Source organism: Rana temporaria, chromosome 9 (assembly GCF_905171775.1).
Source record: "Rana temporaria chromosome 9, aRanTem1.1, whole genome shotgun sequence".
In the NCBI taxonomy this organism is placed as follows: domain Eukaryota; kingdom Metazoa; phylum Chordata; class Amphibia; order Anura; family Ranidae; genus Rana; species Rana temporaria.
In genome coordinates, this window is record NC_053497.1 from 117,349,695 (window position 1) to 117,369,628 (window position 19,934).

At 43.7% G+C, this 19,934-nt stretch overlaps 1 long non-coding RNA gene across 1 annotated transcript; it reads left to right on the top strand.

The window, feature by feature from the left end:
- Positions 1-1,316: 1,316 nt before the first annotated feature.
- On the top strand, positions 1,317-19,341 carry LOC120913900. The gene is made up of 4 exons (XR_005743587.1): positions 1,317-1,410; positions 10,822-10,850; positions 17,017-17,077; positions 19,022-19,341. It is a non-coding gene; the product is annotated as an uncharacterized LOC120913900 (long non-coding RNA).
- The last annotated feature ends 593 nt before the right edge of the window (positions 19,342-19,934 follow it).

A 19,934-nucleotide genomic window follows, 5' to 3' on the forward strand; every position in this document is an offset into this window, starting at 1 on the left:
GAACTTCCACTTAAACCACTCCTCGCCCCCTTACATGCCACATTTGGCATGTAATTTTTTTTGGGGGGGGGGGAGTGGGAGCTTCAGTAGGAGTGGGACTTCCTGTCCCACTTCCTCCTTCCGCCCAGGGACCACTTAGGCGATACGTCATATCGCCTTTTGGCGGCCCCTCCCTGTAGGCGATCACCTGGGACACATGACAGGTTCCTAGGCGATCGCCTGTCCACTCAGGGAGCGCTGCGCCGTTCGTGCATGCGCAGTGAGTGCCCGGCCGTGAAGCCGAAAGCTATCACGTGTGAAAGGACCCATAGACTTCTAGTACCTGTGAGTTTGGTGTGCTGAGAGTAGAGTGGACTTTATAGAGCCGAGTTGACTGCCATCCACCCGCTCCGCTCATTGTGGCCAGCGACCAGTTACCAATTCACTTAAGTGGTCCTTGCTCTTCAAAAGGTTGGGCACCCCTGCCCTAGGAGGTGGTTGTGGGTGAAAATCCCAGTAGATCAGCAGTTTTTGAAATACTTAGACCAGCCTGTCTGGTACCAACAAACATGCCACATTCAAAGTCACTTAAATCCCCCTTCTTCCCCATTCTAATGCTCAGTTTGAAATTCAGAAAGTAATCTTCACCACATCTAGATGCCAAAATGCATGGAGTTGCTGCCATGTGATTGGCTGATTAGCAATTTGTGTTACCAAGCAATTGAACAGGTGTACCTAATAAAGAGGCCGGTGAGTGTACATTTATTATAAACATAAAATCTGTTTCCAGGTCATACAGATATTTATTTTTACACGGAAATCTGTTTCTAGCTAGCAGGATTCTCTGGTGTAATGTATATGTGTGCACATGTTATTGTCCGGAGCCCAGCATGTCCACACTGTGTTGCAGGAGATGTTGCCACTATACAAATCAACAATAACAGTACAATGTGAAGGGAAATGTTCAAAAAGCTCTCTATGAATAACATTTGAAAGGCCTCTGTTAGTATTGCAGTTGTTTAGCAAATGTTTTGTGGTCAGTGTGCCAGTTTGCAGCGGTGATTGCTGAGCTGCTGGTCTTGTAAACATCATCCATGTAAAAACAAGTAACAATGTAAGAGGTGACATAACATATCGCTGCATGTGACAGAAAAGCCAGCTGGAGATGCAAGAGTTAATTCCGATAGGCTGGAGGGTCAGCGTTTGGGTCAGGGGTCAGCAACACGCTCTCTATGGCTGGATCAGCAATTCTGACCCTGATTGTGCACATTCTCTACACATTTCTGGAATCTGCCCTTTCTCTCGTGCACTGGGGAGCTTTCAGGGAGGGGCATTAAATATGGGAGGTGCCTGCTGATGACCGATTACCTGCAGATTCTATCCCTCAGTCACTGAAAGCCAGCCACTGGGGCAAGATGCCAGAGGCAAAAGGTATGTACCTGGGGTGCATGTGTGCTGGCTGATAGACTCTCACAACATGCAGACACCTCACAACTGAAAGACCCCCATGAAAGATGGGTGCTCCACATCTAAACGGACCCCATAACAAAGGGACTCTGCACATCTGACTGACCCCCATAACAGAGGGTCTCTGAAAACCTGATAGAGCCCCATTTGCACATCTAACAGACCTTAATAACAGAGGGACTCCACAAATCTGGGGAGACCCCATAACAGAGGGACTCCACAAATCCGGGGAGACCCCATAACAAAGGGACTCCACAAATCCGGGGAGACCTCATAACAGAGGGACTCCAAAAATCTGGGGAGACCTTCATAACAGAGATACTCTGCAAATTTGACGAGATCTCTTAATAGAAGTACTCTGCACATCGGACGAGATCTCATAAAAGAGGTACTCTGCACATCTGAAAAAACTCTAAACAGAGGGACTCCACATGCGTATTGAGGCCTCATAACAGAGGGACTCCACATGCGTATTGAGGCCTCAAAACAGAGGGACTCCACACATGTGGCAAGATCTCATAACAGAGGGACTCTGCACATCTGACGAGACCTTATAACAGAGGGACTCTGCACATCTGACAAGACCTCATAACAGAGGGACTCTGCACATCTGACGAGACCTCATAACAGAGGGACTCCATACATCGGACGAGACCTCATAAACAAAGGGACTCCACGTGTGTATTGAGACCTTAAAAAAAGAGGGACTCTGTACATCTGTCGAGATCTCATAACAGAGGGACTCTGCACATCTGACGAGACCTTATAACAGAGGGACTCTGTACATCTGTCGAGATCTCATAACAGAGGGACTCTGTACATCTGTCGAGATCTCATAACAGAGGGACTCTGCACATCTGACGAGACCTTATAACAGAGGGACTCTGCACATCTGACAAGACCTCATAACAGAGGGACTCTGCACATCTGACGAGACCTCATAACAGAGGGACTCCATACATCGGACGAGACCTCATAACAGAGGGACTCCATACAGACGAGACGAGACCTCATAAACAAAGGGACTCCACATGTGTATTGAGACATTAAAAAAAGAGGGACTCCGTACCTCTGTCGATATCTCATCACAGAGGGACTCTGCATGTGTATGGAGGCTTCATAACAGAGGGACTCTGCATATTTTTTGTTATAGAGGGGCGCTGCATACCTGAGCTGCTCAGAGTTATTTGTTGTTTTTTACAGCAAGCTTTATTCCTGCAATCCTTGGTACGGTTATATATGTAATTAACGTCTTGTCTACTTTTAATTTCATACATTTATTGCCACAGTTCTAACTATTATGGGGGGGGGGGTGTTAATAAGGGTCTGTAAACAAAAATCACTGCTGGAATAGCATTTATGAATAGGGTTGCCACCTTTTGTTCTTGGAAAAAATGATCAGGAAAAGGAAAAATAGCGCATAGCAGCAAATGTGGGTCGACATGGTTTACATTTGACTTTTTTTAATCTTTAAAGTGGATGTAAACCCAATTCATGGAATTTGAGCTGGGCACATATATCTGCAGGATTTTGTTATCTCTCTTCAATGTCTTATAGCTCTCTTCTGAACGGTTCTTCTGTTATCAGCCTGAGAACTCCTGACATATTTTTTTACTTTTTAGACAAAAACAGCCTGAATCTTTTGTTGGAGGAGGTTGCTAAAATGGAGTAGCAGAGAGTAGCTCCTATTACAAAACAGCTCTGAGGCCTCGTACACACGACTTGCTGTTTTTTTTTTTTGCTGAGGAAACCGGTCGTGTGTACACTTTTCGACGAGGAAACTGTCGAGGATCTCGCAGAGCCAAAAAGAGAGCATGTCTTCTTTTTTCTCGAGGGGAATGGGGAAATTTGGCTCGCCGAGATCCTCGACAGCCTGACAAGGAACTCGACGAGCAAAATGATGTGTTTCGCCCGTCGAGTTTCTCGGTCGTGTGTACGAGGCTTCAGAGTCTCTGCCTATGAGGAGAGGGGGTGTGTGCCTTTCCACGAATCAGCAATGTTAGCTTTCTTGGCTGTATTCCCAGACATCACACTGTTAACCAGGAAGAGAAAATCTGAACTTTCTAAACCGTTTATAAAATGTGAAGACAGCAGATATACATATAAAACGTATGTAGGGAGATTTGGTTAATCTATGTGTATCATCTGAGGCTGTTCACTTCACTGCGTGTATGGAGGGTTTACATCCACTTTAAATAACTGCATTAAATTGTATTATTATATTGCCTGCAGTTGAGTTTTAAAGCGGACCTGCATACACATTTAATGCAGCTCTGTAATCATTAATACACCCTTATATGCACATGTTTTAATACAAGTGGTATAAGTATTATTTGGCCTAGAAATGAAAGTAGTATCAGCCTCTTGCAGTCCACTGTACAGCCTGTATAGCAGAGCTCAAAGAGGGGGTAAGGGAAGCAGCAGAAGAAGCCAATCGGGGGTGTGCTGGACAACAAAGGGCATGGTCATAGCAGGAGAGAGCAAAGAGATGACATAATCAGTCTGCTTTTTCATTTTTCACGGTTCAATCACAAGGGGGTGGGACTTGTAAGTAAAAGTGAAACTGCTGCAAAGAAAAGCCAGTTGTCCTCCCTAGCCAGGCGTATGCTATGGACCAGAGCTGTGTAAATCTCAGGACAGGATAAACACGAATGCAAATCCTTTGGCAGGTAAAACAACTCCCATATATGTATTCCACCTGTGTGTTTTACTGTTTGTACCAAGTTCAGATTTAAGGTCCCTAAGCCCTGACTGTGGAAATGAAATTGTGCGAGTTTAGCTGAACTTACACAATTTCATTCCCGCATGTCCATCCCGACTTCGGGGCAATTTCAGAGACATCTATGCAGGTTTCTGCACAGATGTCAATGGAAATCGCACACTCCAAATCGCCAAAAGTAGTACAGAAACTACTTTTGGGAATCGGTGCAGCGCCACAAATGTGGCATTGCACTTCGGACACTGCCATTGCCGGCAATTGCCGCCGATTTGACATGTCAAATCACATCAATGTGAACTAGGCCTAAATGAAATATTAAGTGTGTTTTTTTTTTTAAGAAGATAAAAGCATACAAGTTAGCACGCCGTCTGATGATGAAAGGTCGCATCAAATTAAATGACTAGAGAACTGTGATGGAAATGACAAGAATGCAGTACACAGCAGCAAATGAGTATGTAGAGGTGTAGAGAGTACACCAGGCATGGTACTCTCTGCACTTATAAAATGCCAGCTATTCCTGACTATTAGTGTGCTCCATGGCTCAATGGCTTGCCATTGCAGGAGCATTGCTGGAAAATACCTGGGCATGCCACTGCCAGGCACAGGTTGACCCTACCTGGAAACATTTAAAATTCCCAGAGATATGTTGTGTGAAAAGAGTAGAGAACATCATGCTCCATCAAGAATTGCCATTAATATGTATCCTATAGTATAGGTAATGTTACAGAATGATTGATTAATTGTTTGTATTGTAATTGTTGTATTGTTTAATTAAAAATATATATTAGTTCCCGAATGCTGTTTCTTACATTAGGACTACAATGTTGTAGTCTGATCATTAGGGATGGGGGGCTCTGTGCTATGGTAGAAGTGATCTTGATGGCAGTAAAGCCCCCCTAATCGTGCACTGACCCGATCGCCCTTTTATGGTCCTTGGGCTCATCTGGCCCCTCTGTTAGCCAAGGTCCAAAATAAGAGGAATCAAAATAGAGCATAATCTCCTGTAGGCCAAATCATTTCAGAAGTGCCCAGCTCTGGGAATTTCCTGGTTTGATCCGGACTGACTGGTGGCAAAGGAAGCATCAAGATGGCGGCATACGGATGTCTACATTAAGAGAAACCATCACTTCATGTACATATTATCTCATAAGGGGCTCTAGGAGATACATTATTAGTAAAATCCTGACCGTAGTTCTAAAATGTTTTGATTGGACATTTTAAAGCACACCTTGCAAACAAAATTTGCTTCCCGCGCTTCATCTTAGGCCCTTTTCACACTACAAAATAAATCCGTTTTAATAATCCGTATTAAAATCCGTCAGATAATGTTAAAAAACGGAAGTTATACGTCCTTTATAAAATATCATTAAAGTCTATGGGATTTTTTTATGTTCCGTAAAGATCCGTAATAGTTCGTTATAACGTACGGACGTTAGTTATAACGGAATATGTGACGGGTCTTGCACTATTTTTTGTCCATTTTTTGTCCGTTGCAAGTAACGGATATATTAACGTCCGTTATATTTTAACATTGAAGTCTATGGCGCACGGACGTTAGTAAATGTCTCCGTAAATGTCCGTTATGTTAACGGACATTAATTTTACTGAGCATGCTCAGTAAAGACTTCTGGAGCTGGACTTCAAGAAAGGGTGAAATGGTTTTTATTAACGGACGTTAGAAAGGAATGATATAACGGATGTATACGGATATATACGGATAAACATTATCCGTTTTCAATAAAGGAAGAATGGTAAAATATTTATCCGTATGTATCCGTTATTAAATCCGTTAATAAACGTTCCTTAATAGGTGTAATACGGATATTATAAAACGGACATACAATCCATAGTGTGAAAGAAGCCTTAAATCGCTACCTCAACAAAATATATATACATTTCTCATGATCCTTCAGAACTCACTGGTACCTAGGTGAACAGGTCAGAACTTTTTACTGTTGTCCTGGAAGAACAGGTACTTGACTGGGTTGGTATTTTCTGATCACAATTTCCTTCATGATTATTTTCACAAGCAAAATAAAACTATTTCAGTATAGTGTTTAGTAATTAGGCAGTACCGACATGACATGAGTGGCAAGAAACAATCAGGTCCATTAGATGTCATTGTTGTGACAGAGATTTTACCATCTAAGGTGATCTCTGAGAGTGATTTTAACCACTTCACCCCCGGACCATTTGACTGCCAAATGACCAGGCCACTTTTTTGCGATTCGGCACTGCGTCGATTTAACAGACAATTGCGCGGTCGTGCGACATGGCTCCCAAACAAAATTGAGGTCCTTTTTTCCCCTTTTTTCCCCACAAATAGAGCTTTCTTTTGGTGGTATTTGATCACCTCTGCCCTTTTTATTATTAGAGCGACAATTTTGAAAAGAATTCAATATTTTTTACTTTTTGCTATAATATCCCCCCCAAAAAAAAATTATATATATATATATATATAATGTTTTCCTCAGTTTTTAGGCCAACTACGATCTAGAACTACGATCAGGATTTTACTAATAATGTATCTCCTAGAGCCCGTATTCTTCTACATATTTTTGGTAAATTATAAAATCCCAATAAGCGTTTATTGATTGGTTTGCGCAAAAGTTATAGCATCTACAAAATAGGAGATAGTTTTATGCCACTTTTATTAAAACATTTTTTTTACTAGTAATGGCGGTGATCAGTGATTTTTATCGTGACTGCGACATTATGGCGGACGCATCGGACACTTTTGACGCTATTTTGGGACCATTCACATTCATACAGCGAATCAGTGCTATAAAAATGCATGGATTACTGTGTAAATGTGACTGGCAGTGAAGGGGTTAAGCACAAGGGGGCTAGGAAGGGGTTAAAGCGGAGTTCCGCCCTAAAAATTAACTTTCTATTAACAGCTTGCCTTTATGATCGCTGCTCCCGATGCTTGTTTACACTTGCCTCTCCCCGTTCTGCAGCTTTGTGACCCAATCGCGGGACACCGGCAAACACAGAGTCCGCGGGTCCCGTGGGCACGGTGACAGAGCTCGCTCCAGGCGCGCACGCACGCACGGCGGCAAATTCAAAGTGACGTAAATATACGTTGATTTGCCTGTCCGTGGCATTCTGCCGACCTATATATCCATGTGAGCCGGTAATTTAGCCTGTTTTTACGCCTGTAGCGCTACGCCGCTGCCGCCAGAGGGCTGAAAACAGATGTCCCTCTATGGAGATGGTTCACATCTCCACGCCGGACGCCTGTCGCCTGCCGCGTGAAAAAAGGTCCCGGACCTTTTTTTCAGGCGTCTTCGAGCGTTCGGCTAGGAGATGGGAATCATCTCCATAGAGGGGGTCATCTTGGGGCACATCTAGGCGGACAATACCGGCGTTTTGTCGCCGCAAATCGGGGTACAAAACGCCGCTATTTTTACCGCGATTTGCGGCGACAAAACGCCGCGATTTCGTCCGCCTAGATGTGAATGCAGTCTAAGTGGTTAAAGAGTCATTTCATTTTTATACAGGAAAAATTAAGAAATACTTTATCCTAAGTCTGAGCCAAAGCTCAGTGTTGCTGGTTTAAAATGTTGTAGCGGGTCTGGTGACTATAAGGCCTCATGCACACTGGACATTAAAGTAACGTTATAAAAACACCAGTAGCTTTGCAGCGAGTTTTTCAATGTTTTTGCAATAGAGTTTTTTTTTTCCCAAGATTTTTTTTTAAAATGGATCAAAAACTTAAAAAAACGCGGGTGAGCAAAGTTTTTGAGCGTTTATCGACATTTATCAGCATTAGATCGTTTTTACAGCTGAAAAACGTCTATCAGAGAACCCACTAGCTTTGTTTTTTACTGCTCAAAAACGCCACTGCCCAAAACTGCTGATAACACCCTAAGTGTGCATGGACACATAGGATAACATGATGGAGAGTTTAATGACTGTAGAAAAAAAATGTCCACGGCCAAAAACAGCTGCTGTAAAAAACATCCAGTGTGCATGAGGCCTAACAAGAAAAAGCAGACACCACATTATCTGCTGCTCTTGATGGGTCATTTGCCCACTCTTCAGCAGACCTTGGAGGGGGGCCTCATTAGGTTTTGGTAAATTATTATTAAAGAGAAAGTAAACCCTACAGGTAAGCCTAGATTAAAGTGGATGTAAACCCCAAATTTGTATTTTTTTTTTTGTTGATGTCACAATGTAGAGTATAAGATTTCCTATCATCTGTGCCCAGTCTTGCCACACAGAGTTAATCCAGCTCTGAGCAATCCTCTTTTATTGTTCAGTGAAAATTAACAGACTTCCAGATAAAAACCTGTCTAAATAAAAAGTCCTTTCCTCTCTCCTTGCTCTGAGTGACAGGTTATTTACATATCTAGCTTGGACATGTTTATCATATGTTATGTTATGTTTATCATATCTGAGGTGATCCACAGTATAAAAAGTGAGAAATCCACCCCTCCCCCACATAACACATCCTAGTAATATACAATGAACTGTGAATCACCTCATATTATGATTAACATAACATTTGATAAACATGTCCAAGATAGATATGTAAATAACCTGTCACTGAAAGCAAGGAGAGAGGAAAGGACTTTTTATTTAGACAGGGTTTTATCTGGAAGTCTGTTAATTTTCACTGAACAAAAAAAGGATTGCTCAGAGCTGGATTAACTCTGTATGGCAAGACTGGGCACAGATTATAGGAAATCTTATACTCTACATTGTGACATAAAAAATAAATGTTGGGTTTACATCCACTTTAAGGCTTACCTGAAGGTGTTTGCAATATCTCCTAAACCTACACGGATTAGGAGATATTTCCCAAAAAAAAACGGCGCACTGGGAATGCCGGTTTTGTGAATGGCTAATGCTGGCTTTGAGGGCTCCCGCACGCATGTGTGGAGTGATGTCTTTGCCAAATCACAGCGCCGAAGCGGCGATACCCGGAAGTAACCTTCCGGAGAGATGTCTGCGGTCAGAGGGGGAGACGAGGACGGCTTCAATCTAAGGTACAGGTAAGAAATTCATAATGAGCTAGTATGCTAGACATACTAGCTTATTATGCCTTTTTTGGGTTTACAACCGCTTTAAATAGGATGATATAAATTAAAATGGTGCAATTGAGTGGTTTACTGTCCTTTTTTTCAATTCATGTAAAGTGGGCTAAGTAGTTTTGGCTCAACCTAATTACTGGTTGGCTGGATCATTTAGGCCATAAATGGTTCTTCATGAAAGTCCATGTAAACTGAGCTGAAATACTGTACACAAGTCATGCAACGGATCCATTCACAGACAAAGCTTTCAAAATCGTTCGGATTTTCTCTCCTATCCCTTTAATATCCAAAGATGTTCTTTTCATTCCATACATCGTTATGCTTATTGGAAGAGTTTGGGCAGATTTGGTCCCACACAATCTTGCGACAATAAACTCTGATTAAAGACAACGGGGCCGATCCACGTACAGCGGCGCATTTTTCCGCCGGGCGTAGCGTATCTAAGATACACTACGCCGCCGTAACTTACTTTTTTTTTTCGAATCCTCAAAGAATCCGCGCCGTAAGTTACGGCGGCGCAGTGTATCTTTGGCGGCGTAAGGGCGCGCAATTCAAATCGATGTGATGGGGGCGTGTTTTATGTAAATATGTTGTGACGTAAACAACGTTTTTTTGAGCGGAGCATGCTCCGTCCGTGGGGGTATCCCAGTGCGCATGCTCGAAATTAAACCAGAACAAGCCAATGCTTACGACGGTGATGTCATTCTACGCAAATCCCTATTCGCGAACGACTTACGCAAACAACGTAAAACATTAAAATTTCAACGCGGGAACGACGGCCATACTTAACATTGAGTACGCCACCATATAGCTGCTTTAACTATACGCCGGAAAAAGCCGAACGCAAACGACGTAAAAAAATGCGCCGCCTGGACGTACGTTCGTGGAATTCGACGGAAACGCCACCTAGCGGCCAGCGTAAATATACACCTACGATCCGACGGCGTACTAAGACGTACGCCTGTCGAATCGATCCCACATTCCGTCGTATGTTGTTTTGTGGATACAAAACAAAGATACGACGCGGGAACTTTTAAATTACGCAGCGCATCAATAGATACGCCGGCGTAATTTCTTTGTGGATCTGCCCCAACATTTCTATTCAAGTGTGTATTCTTAACTCGAAAAGTACCTGACATTGCTCTCCTCCTTCTCCGAAGATCAATTTTCTTTTTTTTTTTGCTGCCATGATTTAACTATCTGTTAGTTAGAGGATGGTTATGTTCGTTCTCCATAGTTCCACTGTATGTGGGAAAGTAGTCGCTCTCTGGCTGGGATGGACTATGGGATTTGTAGAGTGCATAGAGCAGTGCATATGACTGCAACTGCTTGTTCCAAGCAAATGGTAGTGAGGGGGAAAAAGGAGAGGTTTAGTAGCTCATAGAAGATGTAACAAGAAGGCAGAAAAACACAGTAAGAAACAATTTAATGAAAAACAGATTACAGGGCAACAAAGTAGTGGATGTACTGTATATATAGATTATTTTTTAAAGAATAAGGTTATTTGCTTAGTAGTATTTTAATAATCAGCCAAGATATGGGCATCTAATCTGTGAGTTCCCTAGCCTACAATTTTCCTTGATTTATTTTTCTTACTTTTTTTTCTTACTTTTACAGGTGACAAGTCAGACAATTCTCTGTACAGGGTGAGTCGCTAATGTTTTCTTTCTTGCACTTAACTCACCACTATTTATTTCTAACCTGCCTCCTCTCTATTCCAGTCTTTCCCAAACTCCAGCATTCCTTTCACTCCAGTCTTCTTTTGTGGTTTGTTTTTATATTTCTCTGGAATCTCTGTGTCTTTACTGTCTTGACAGTTGCTTGCCGACTCCTCTATCCCTCTCTTCTCATAATCTCTCCATCTCCCATCACTCCATCTTTGAGCCCTCTATATTGTATCCTACTTGACAGTGTGGGGTTGATTTACTAAAGGCAAATAAACTGTGCACTTTGCAAAATGCAGTTGCACTCTGCAAAAACAGTTGCTCCAGAGCCTAGTAAATTAGGTAAAGATTCACTTTTCAAGAATACCCAAATCTCAAGAAAATTAAAAAACAGCATTTTTGCTTGCACATGATTGGATGGTGGAAGTCAGCAGAGCTTCCCCTTATTTACTAAGCTCTGCGTTTCAATTTTTTCCTGGGATCTCCTCCCCAATTCTCCGTGTTTATCTTATGGAATATACACCATTACCTAGATTCAAAGAACGCGTCGCAACTTCAAGGCGGCGTAGCGTATCGTATTTACGCTACGCCGCCTTAAGTCAGAGTGGCAAGTACTGTAATCACAAAGTACTTGCCTCCTAACTTACGGCAGGGTAGCGTAAATGCGGCCAGCGTAAGCGCGCCCAATTCAAATGAGGATGGGGGGGCGTGTTTTATGTTAATTACTCGTGACCCGTCGTGATTGGTGTTTTTTACGAACGGCGCATGCGCTGTCCGTGTACATATCCCAGTGTGCATTGCTCCAAAGTACGGCGCAAGGACGTATTGGTTTAGACGCGAACGTAAATTACGTCCAGCCCCATTCACGGATGACTTACGCAAACTACGTAAAATTTTCAAATTTCGACGCGGGAACGACGCCCATACTTAACGATGACTACGGCTCCTAGGGGCAGCTTTATCTTTACGCGGCATATCTCTTACGGAAATGGCATATCTTTACTGCGACGGGCAAGCGTACGTTCGTGAATCGGCGTATCTGGTCATTTACATATTCTACGCCGAACTCAACGGGAAGCGCCACCTAGCGGCCACCCTAAAAATTACACTTTAAGATACGACGGCGTAGGAGACTTACGCCGCTCGTATCTTAGCCTAATTTAAGCATATCTGGTTTCCAGAATAAGCTTAAATTTACGCCGGCGTAAATCTACTTATACGCTGGCGTAACTCGCTCTGAATCTACCTATATATCAGGGATTTGCAATTAGCAGACCTCCAGCTGTTGCAGAACTACAAGTCCCATGAGGCAAAGCAAGACTCTGGCAGCCACAAGGACGACACCCAGAGGCATGATGGGACTTGTAGTTTTGCAACAGCTGGAGGTCCACTAATTGCATACCCCTGCACTATATTGTCAAAAGTATTGGTACTCCTGCCTTTACACACACATGAACTTTAAACACTTCTGGACCACCCACCGTGGATATACACCTCACCCATAAATACTGTTGTTATGGCAGAAGATAGCTGCCATGACCCCGGTATTTTTCTCCACAGCGAGCGGTCCTCTTTCCCATAAAAGTTGTCTCAGCGGCAGGCAAGATCACCTTTATGGGTGACGGAGGTGGTGCCCCCCCCCTCTCCATCCCAGGCCGTTGGTATCAGTGGGGGGGATACAGTCCTGTGGCCTGATGGGCAGGAAGTCGAGTGAGGGCATGATGGGCCCCCCCACTCGACTCTATGCCCTTGGAGGACCGAAGCGATGTCAAATGTCACTTCCGCCCAACGGCCTTAAAAGGGACACTTTTTTTATTGAAAAAAAAATACACTTAAAAGCAATAATAAAACAAATGTTAGTGTGAGATCTGAGGTCTTTTGGAAGAGGTCCTGTCATGCTTTTTTTTATATTACAAGGGATGTTTATACTCCTTGTATGAGGAATAAACATGATCCAATTTTATTTTATTTAAAAAGGGACAGTTTAAAAGTAAAAAGTAAAATAAATAAGACAAAAAATAAAAATAATATTCAGAGCGCCCTGTCCCTCCATGCTCGCGCGCAGAAGCGAACGCATACGTAAATGGTGAGGTATTGCCGCGATTGTTAGCAAATTACCTCCTCTGTAACTCAAAACTGGTAACCTGTAGGTTTGTCACCATTCTAAGAGCGGGCGCAATTTTGAAGCATGTTGGGTATCAATTTACTTGGCATAACATTATCTTTCACAATATAGAAAAAAAATTGGCTAACTTTACGGTTTTCTTATTTTTTTTATGCTAAGAATTGTATTTTTTTTCTCAAAAATTGCATAGGACTGCTGCGAAAATACAGTGTGACAAAGTATTGCAACGACATTTTATGCTATAGGGTGTGTTAAAAAAATATATATAATGTTTGGGGGTTCTAAGTAATTTTCTAGCAAAAAAAAAAAAAAAGAGTTTAAAAAATAGGCTTGGTGGTTAATGGCATCCCATTCTTAGTCCGTAGGCTCCAATATTGAGTTGGCCCACCCTTTGCAGCTACAACAGCTTCAACTCTTCTGGGAAGGCTGTCCACAAGGTTTAGGAGTGTGTCTATGGGAATGTTTGACCATTCTTCCAGAAGAGCATTTATGAGGTCAGGGAATGATGTGGATGAGAAGGCCTGGCTCGCAGTCTCCACTCCAATTCATCCCCACAGTGTTTTATCGGGTTGAGGTCAGGTCTCTGTGCAGGCCAGTCATGTTGGAACAGGAAGGGGTCATCTCCAAACTGTTCCCACAAAGTTGGGAGCATGAAATTGTCCACAATGTCTTGGTATGCTGGCTCCTTAAGAGTTCCTTTCACTGGAACTAAGTGGCCAAGCCCAACCCCTGAAAAACAACCCCATACCATAATCCCCCCTTCCCCAAATAATTTGGACCAGTGCACAAAGCAAGGTCCATAAAGACATAGGGGTAGATTCACATACGCCGCCGTAATTTGAAATTCGCGCCCGCGTAGCGTTACGCCGATTCTCAAAGGCAGTTACGCTGAAAAAATAGGCTTCCTCCACCGACGTAACTTGATTGCGGCAGCGTAGAATTGTGTGCAATATAACTTTGGCCGCTACGGGCGCTTCCGTTGTTGCTTTTTCTGTGTAAGGCTGCTCCTGCTATTAGGAGGCGCAGCCAATGTTAAGTATGGACGTCGTTCCCGCTTCGAAATTTTAATTATTTACGTTGTTTGCGTAAGTCGTTCGCGAATAGGGCTGGACGTAATTTACGTTCACGTCAAAACCAATACGTCGTTACGCCGTACTTGGAAGCAATGCACACTGGGATATGTACACGGACGGCGCATGCGCTGTTCGCAAATCACGTCAGGTCATCACATATTACCATAAAACACGCCCCCCTTCCCTATTTGAATTACGCGCGCTTACGCCGGCCCCTTTACGTTACGCCGCCGCGACTTACGGAGCAAGTGCTTTGTAAATACTGCACTTGCTCCTGTAAGTTGCGGAGGCGTAGCGTAAATACACTACGCTGCGCCGCCGTAAATTATAGCGTAGCTACCTGAATCTACCCCATAGATGAGCGAGTTTGGGGTGGAGGAACTTGACTGGCCTCAACCCGATAGAACACCTTTGGGTGGGGCTGCAAACGGTGGGCCAACTCAATATTGAACCCTACAGACTAAGATTGGGATTCCATTAACCACTTAACCCCCGGACCATATTGCTGGTCAAAGACCAGAGCACTTTTTGCGATTCGGCACTGCGTCGCTTTAACTGACAATTGCGCGGTCGTGCGACATGGCTCCCAAACAAAATTGCCGTCCTTTTTTTCCCACAAATAGAGCTTTCTTTTGGTGCTATTTGATCACCTCTGCAGTTTTTAGTTTTTGCGCTATAAACAAAAATAAAGCGACAATTTTGATTTTTTTTTATATTTTTTACTTTTTGCTATAAAAAATATCCCCCAAAAATATATAAAAAAAAAAAATGTTTCCTCAGTTTAGGTCGATACGTATTTTTCTACATATTTTTCGTAAAAAATAAATAAAAATAAACGTTTATTGATTGATTGGTTTGCGCAAAAGTTATAGCGTTTACAAAATAGGGGGTAGTTTTATGGCATTTTTATTAATATTTTTTTTTTTAACTAGTAATGGCAGCGATCAGCAATTTTTTTTCGGTACTGCGACATTATGGCGGACACTTCTGACACATTTTTGGGACCATTGGCATTTTTATAGCGATCAGTGCTATAAAAATGCATTGGATTACTATAAAAATGCCACTGGCAGGGAAGGGGTTAACACTAGGGGGCGGGGAAGGGGTTAAGTATGTTCCCTGGGTGTGTTCTAACTGTAGGGGGGGTGGACTGACATGGGGAAATGACTAATCGCTGTTTATACATTGTATGAACAGACGGTCAGGCATTTCTCCCCTGACAGGACCGGGAGCTGTGTGTTTGCACACACAGCTCCCGTTCCTCGCTCTGTAACAAGCGATCATGGGTGCCCAACGGTGATCGCACCCGCCGGGCACGCGCGTCGTGAGCAGGGGACGCGCACGAGCCCCTAGTGGCCGCTTCGCGAGGTGGCGTAGAGCTACATGCTCTCGCGCAGGGGAGCCGACCTGCCGCCGTATAACTGCGGCGGCTGGTCGGCAAGTAGTTAAGGTTTATGTACGCGCTGACTTATTGTTTTATTTTATTAATGTTGTGTCTTGATTCCGCTGACATAATAAAAATATTTTCACAAGTTCATGTGCGTGTAAAGGCAAGTACTTACTTTTGACAAGATAGACTAAGGGCCAGATTCTTAAAAGGCTTACGACGGCGCAACGCCATTTGCGCCGTCGTAAGTCCTAATCTGGCCCGCCTATCTATGCGACTGATTCTTAGAATCAGTTACGCATAGATATCCCTTAGATCTGACAGGCGTAAGGCTCTTACGCTGTCAGATCTTAAATGCAATTTTTTTTCCCACCGCTAGGTGTCGCCTTGTCGTTTTCCCCGTCGTCTATGCAAATTAGCTATTTACGCGAGATTCCCGAACGTACGCGTGGACGACGCAGTGAATTTACGACGTTTACGTAAGTGTAAACTTGCCCCTGCTATATGAGGGGCAAGTTCACGAAGGTCCATCGTATGCCATGTTAAGTATGGCGTCGGGTCCGCGTCGTCTTTTTCCGTCGTTAACGTTGTTTTCCTAAGTCATCCGCGAATACGACTTTACGTCAATGACGCTCACGTCGGCGTCATTGACATTTTCCGTCGTGAGCTGGAGCATGCGCACTGGGCTATTTTTCAGCCCGGCGCATGCGCAGTTCGATCGGCGCGGGGGCGCGCTTAATTTAAATACAAGCCACCCCCTTTGAATTACGCGGCCTTACGCCGGGCCATTTACACTACGCCGCCGCAAATTACGGAGCAAGTGCTTGGAGAATACGGCACTTGCTCCAGTAATTTGCGGCGGCGTAGTGTAAATGGCTTACGCTACGCCGCCGCAGATTATACAAGAATCTGGCCCTATCTTCCTTCTTTCAGAATATCCACCCTGACTTTCTGCTCCATCAAAATATCCTCTGCAACTTTCTACCCACCCCCTTTCTGCCACCCCGTCCATCGGTCGGTCGGTCTGTAGCATTTACCCCATCACCGGCAGCTTCCCCCTGCTCGGCGGCGGCTTCCCATTCTGCTGCTCTCCACGGCGGCCAATCGGGAGTCTTCTCTTTTCGGCCAACCGAAAAACGGGTCTCACACCAGCTTCTGATCGGCCTGATTGAGGATCAGTGTTTCAACAGCGAATGTTCATTCGCTGTTGTAACACACCTGGGTGGGATCGGAGCGCATCCTCTGTTTCCCCAGCCCACGCAATTTTAAAGCCTATGGCTCTAATCGGGTGCTTCAAAAAATGTTCCCAGACGCTGTAATTCATGTGCCCGGTGCCCCCAAAGGGGCCGAATGCATGAATAGGGTGTAGCCGCAGCAGCCATGGATGGATTAATGCTAAGCATGACCATTACCATATAGGGGGGGGGGGGTGGCTGGAGAGAGGAGGCGGCACCCAGGCGGCCCTAATGGACGGGCCCCCACAGTTCCAGATTCTCCTCTATAACTCTCCACCTCTCATCTCTACCAGAATCTCCTTCATTATTCTCTTTCTTTTCTCCTTAGATTCCCCTACAACACAAGCACCGAGTGCAAGAGAAAAAAACACATGTTAAGAAGCAAAGAGGTAATAAAGCACAATATGTAAAAAAAAAAAACCATATACAATCTGGATAATGTCCCAAAAAAAAAATTCTTTCAAATTATGAGTACAGCTTCTGGACAAGAGTGGCTATTGGATTCAGCTAAAAAATGTAATAAAAAAAAAAAAGGATTTTACCCATCCGACACTTCAAGGTTATGTTGGATGCTTGCATCTCATCGCTGTGGCTCTCCCCTCCCCCCCACACATTACTAGAAGGATACATCTCCCCATCACAACAGCATCCAATGGGTGGACGCAAGCATTCAATGCAACTAAGAAGTGTCGAATGCTGAAGATTTCAGTGGAAGGTGTAAATCTGCAAGAGCGTGAAGTTTGAATTCACTGGAGTCAGAACTAGTAAGTGTAATTTGGCAGCTGCCTTTTTCAGTACATTTTGCATGACTGAAACAAATACAGTGGAACCTGGGATTGTGAGTAACGCGGTTAATGAGCGTTTCGCAATACGAGCAATAAAATCTTGACTCGGCTTGCGAGTGTTGTCTCGCACAAGCAAGATTCAAGCACCTGCGGTGTGCAGTACCGCATTTGGCCAGAGGTATGGGGGCGCCGCAGCCGATCTTAAATACTCGAAAATACTCCGTTCCAGAGTCTCTCCGGCGATCCCCCCCCCCTCTGGCCACATGCGGTATTGCACGCTATAGAAGTCAATGTGGAACAAATTATTTTTGTTTCCATTGACTTCTATGGGGAAACTCACTTTGATATGCCAGTGCTTTGGATTACAAGCATTCTCCTGGAATGGATTATGCTCGTAATCCAAGGTTCCACTGTTCATAGATCAGGAAACTCTGAAGTTTTTATTTGCATGATTATTACAAATCAGTGACTTGCAGTTTTTGAAGTGAGATGGTCAGAATAACACTAAGGCACTAGCACCCCAAGATGGAGAGGACAGTAATGTTTGGATATATACATAAGGAACTTTGTATCTTATCTGCAGTCTTGTCACTTTGCAACACAATTCAACTGCATTTTAGCTGGGTAGATGATATTCCTCCTCAGCTGGATAATCACAAACAAAAAATTCCCAGCACACTTACCAGCTAGCCTGCAAATAAACCAAATTGTCCATGTCTAACAATTCATGTTAAAAACAGAGTGTTTTGTTTGCAAATATACAGTATGTGGAAGCTGCAGGGCCCACATCAAGGCTCCTCTCTATATTATGGTCTTAACTCTATTTAGGAGTCTTCATGTTGAAGCATATAGAGCAGTAGATCAATTAAGGGCAGGTTTGCTTGGAGGGACTCCCCCTTAAAAAGGCACAGACACACATTGGATGCCCAGCAAAAGCACAATGGCAGCTGAAGGCAATGTGTCAACACACCAAATCAGCGAACAAACTATACAAAAAGATGGTAACCATCCCAATTTATGACTAGACTTTGCAGTAAGGTACACATGGAAGGGCAACGCACATTAAAAATAAAACATTTCCAGCACACTTACCAGCTAGTCTGCAAACAAACCAAACTGGCCATGTCTAACAATTCATGTTAAAAAACAACGGGTTTCACTGCACACATTTGAAAATATATGTGAAGCCGCAGTGCCCTTGTCAAAGCTCCTCAGTATAATGTGGTCCTAACTAGATTTTTGAGTCTTTGGTAGCATATATAGCAGTGGATAGAATAAGGGCAGCTTTGCCTGGAGGCAGCACACTCTCCCCTAAAGGCACAGGGACACAATGAATGTCCAGCATGAGCAGCTGAAGACATCATGCGTGTCCCTACACCAAATCAGTGAACTATACAAAAAGATGACAACCTCCCCAATTTCTAACTATCCTGAGTTGGATAATGCAATATCTCTTATGTAGTTAAAGGCCAAAGCCACCCAAAAGAGTTATTTTTATTTTTGTATTTTCACATCCCAATTCACTTTCCTGAACCTCCCTCCTTCCAGGACAGCCGACGCGAGCGAAGCAGTAATTTCCAGGCCTTTATCCGGATGGCGCTGGAGACTCTGCTGGGTTCATGCCGCAGGAAGCGCGGGATCCGTCATACGTCCGCAGACCACATTCAGCCAGCTAAAACTTTAATGTCTTGGCACAGACAAACGCTTCCTGTCAGGCCTTTCTTGTTGGTACGATCTTCAAGGGGGCTCTGAGAATGTGAGCGAAGATAAACAAGAGTGAGTGAATGACTGATCACAAGCTACGTGCACAAGTCTCCTGTTTGTTTGTGAAATTGCTTGGCTCTTGGAATAAACATTATTTTACAATGTTTTTGTGTTGATCTTTTCATTCCTATAAACTCTAGAGCTGTCCATAAATACCTCCATTATCAATCTGGAGAGTGTAGAGAATCGAGTTTCACAATGTTACATAGTCGGTAGGGTTGAAAAAAAAAAGAAGAAGAAAAAAAAAAAAAAAAGACACCAGTTCATCCAGTTCAACCTGTGTGGGAGTGTGCGTTGATTTCAATAGTAAATCATATATCCCTGTATGTTGCAATTGTAAACATTCCCATCTAATAGTGTTTTTAAACTATCAATGCTCCCTTCTGACATCACTGCTTGTGGAAGAGACTTCCACATCCTTACTGCTCTGTCATCACCCAATCATGCCCCGGGCAATGGCATCACAAATGGGCAGGGCCTCCAGATGATGCCAGTGGGTGGCCCCACCCCATGTCAATATAAGTCATTGCACCTGGCAAACCCAGCATTACACGGGGAGATCACGTTGGATCAACATCAGAAGAAGAACAGAGGGAGAAGACCTGACAAAAGAGCGAGAAGACAGCGGAGAGTGAAGACAGGGCAGAGAGAAGAAGAACTAGAGAGGGACAAGACGTCGCCAGAAGAGGGAGAAGAA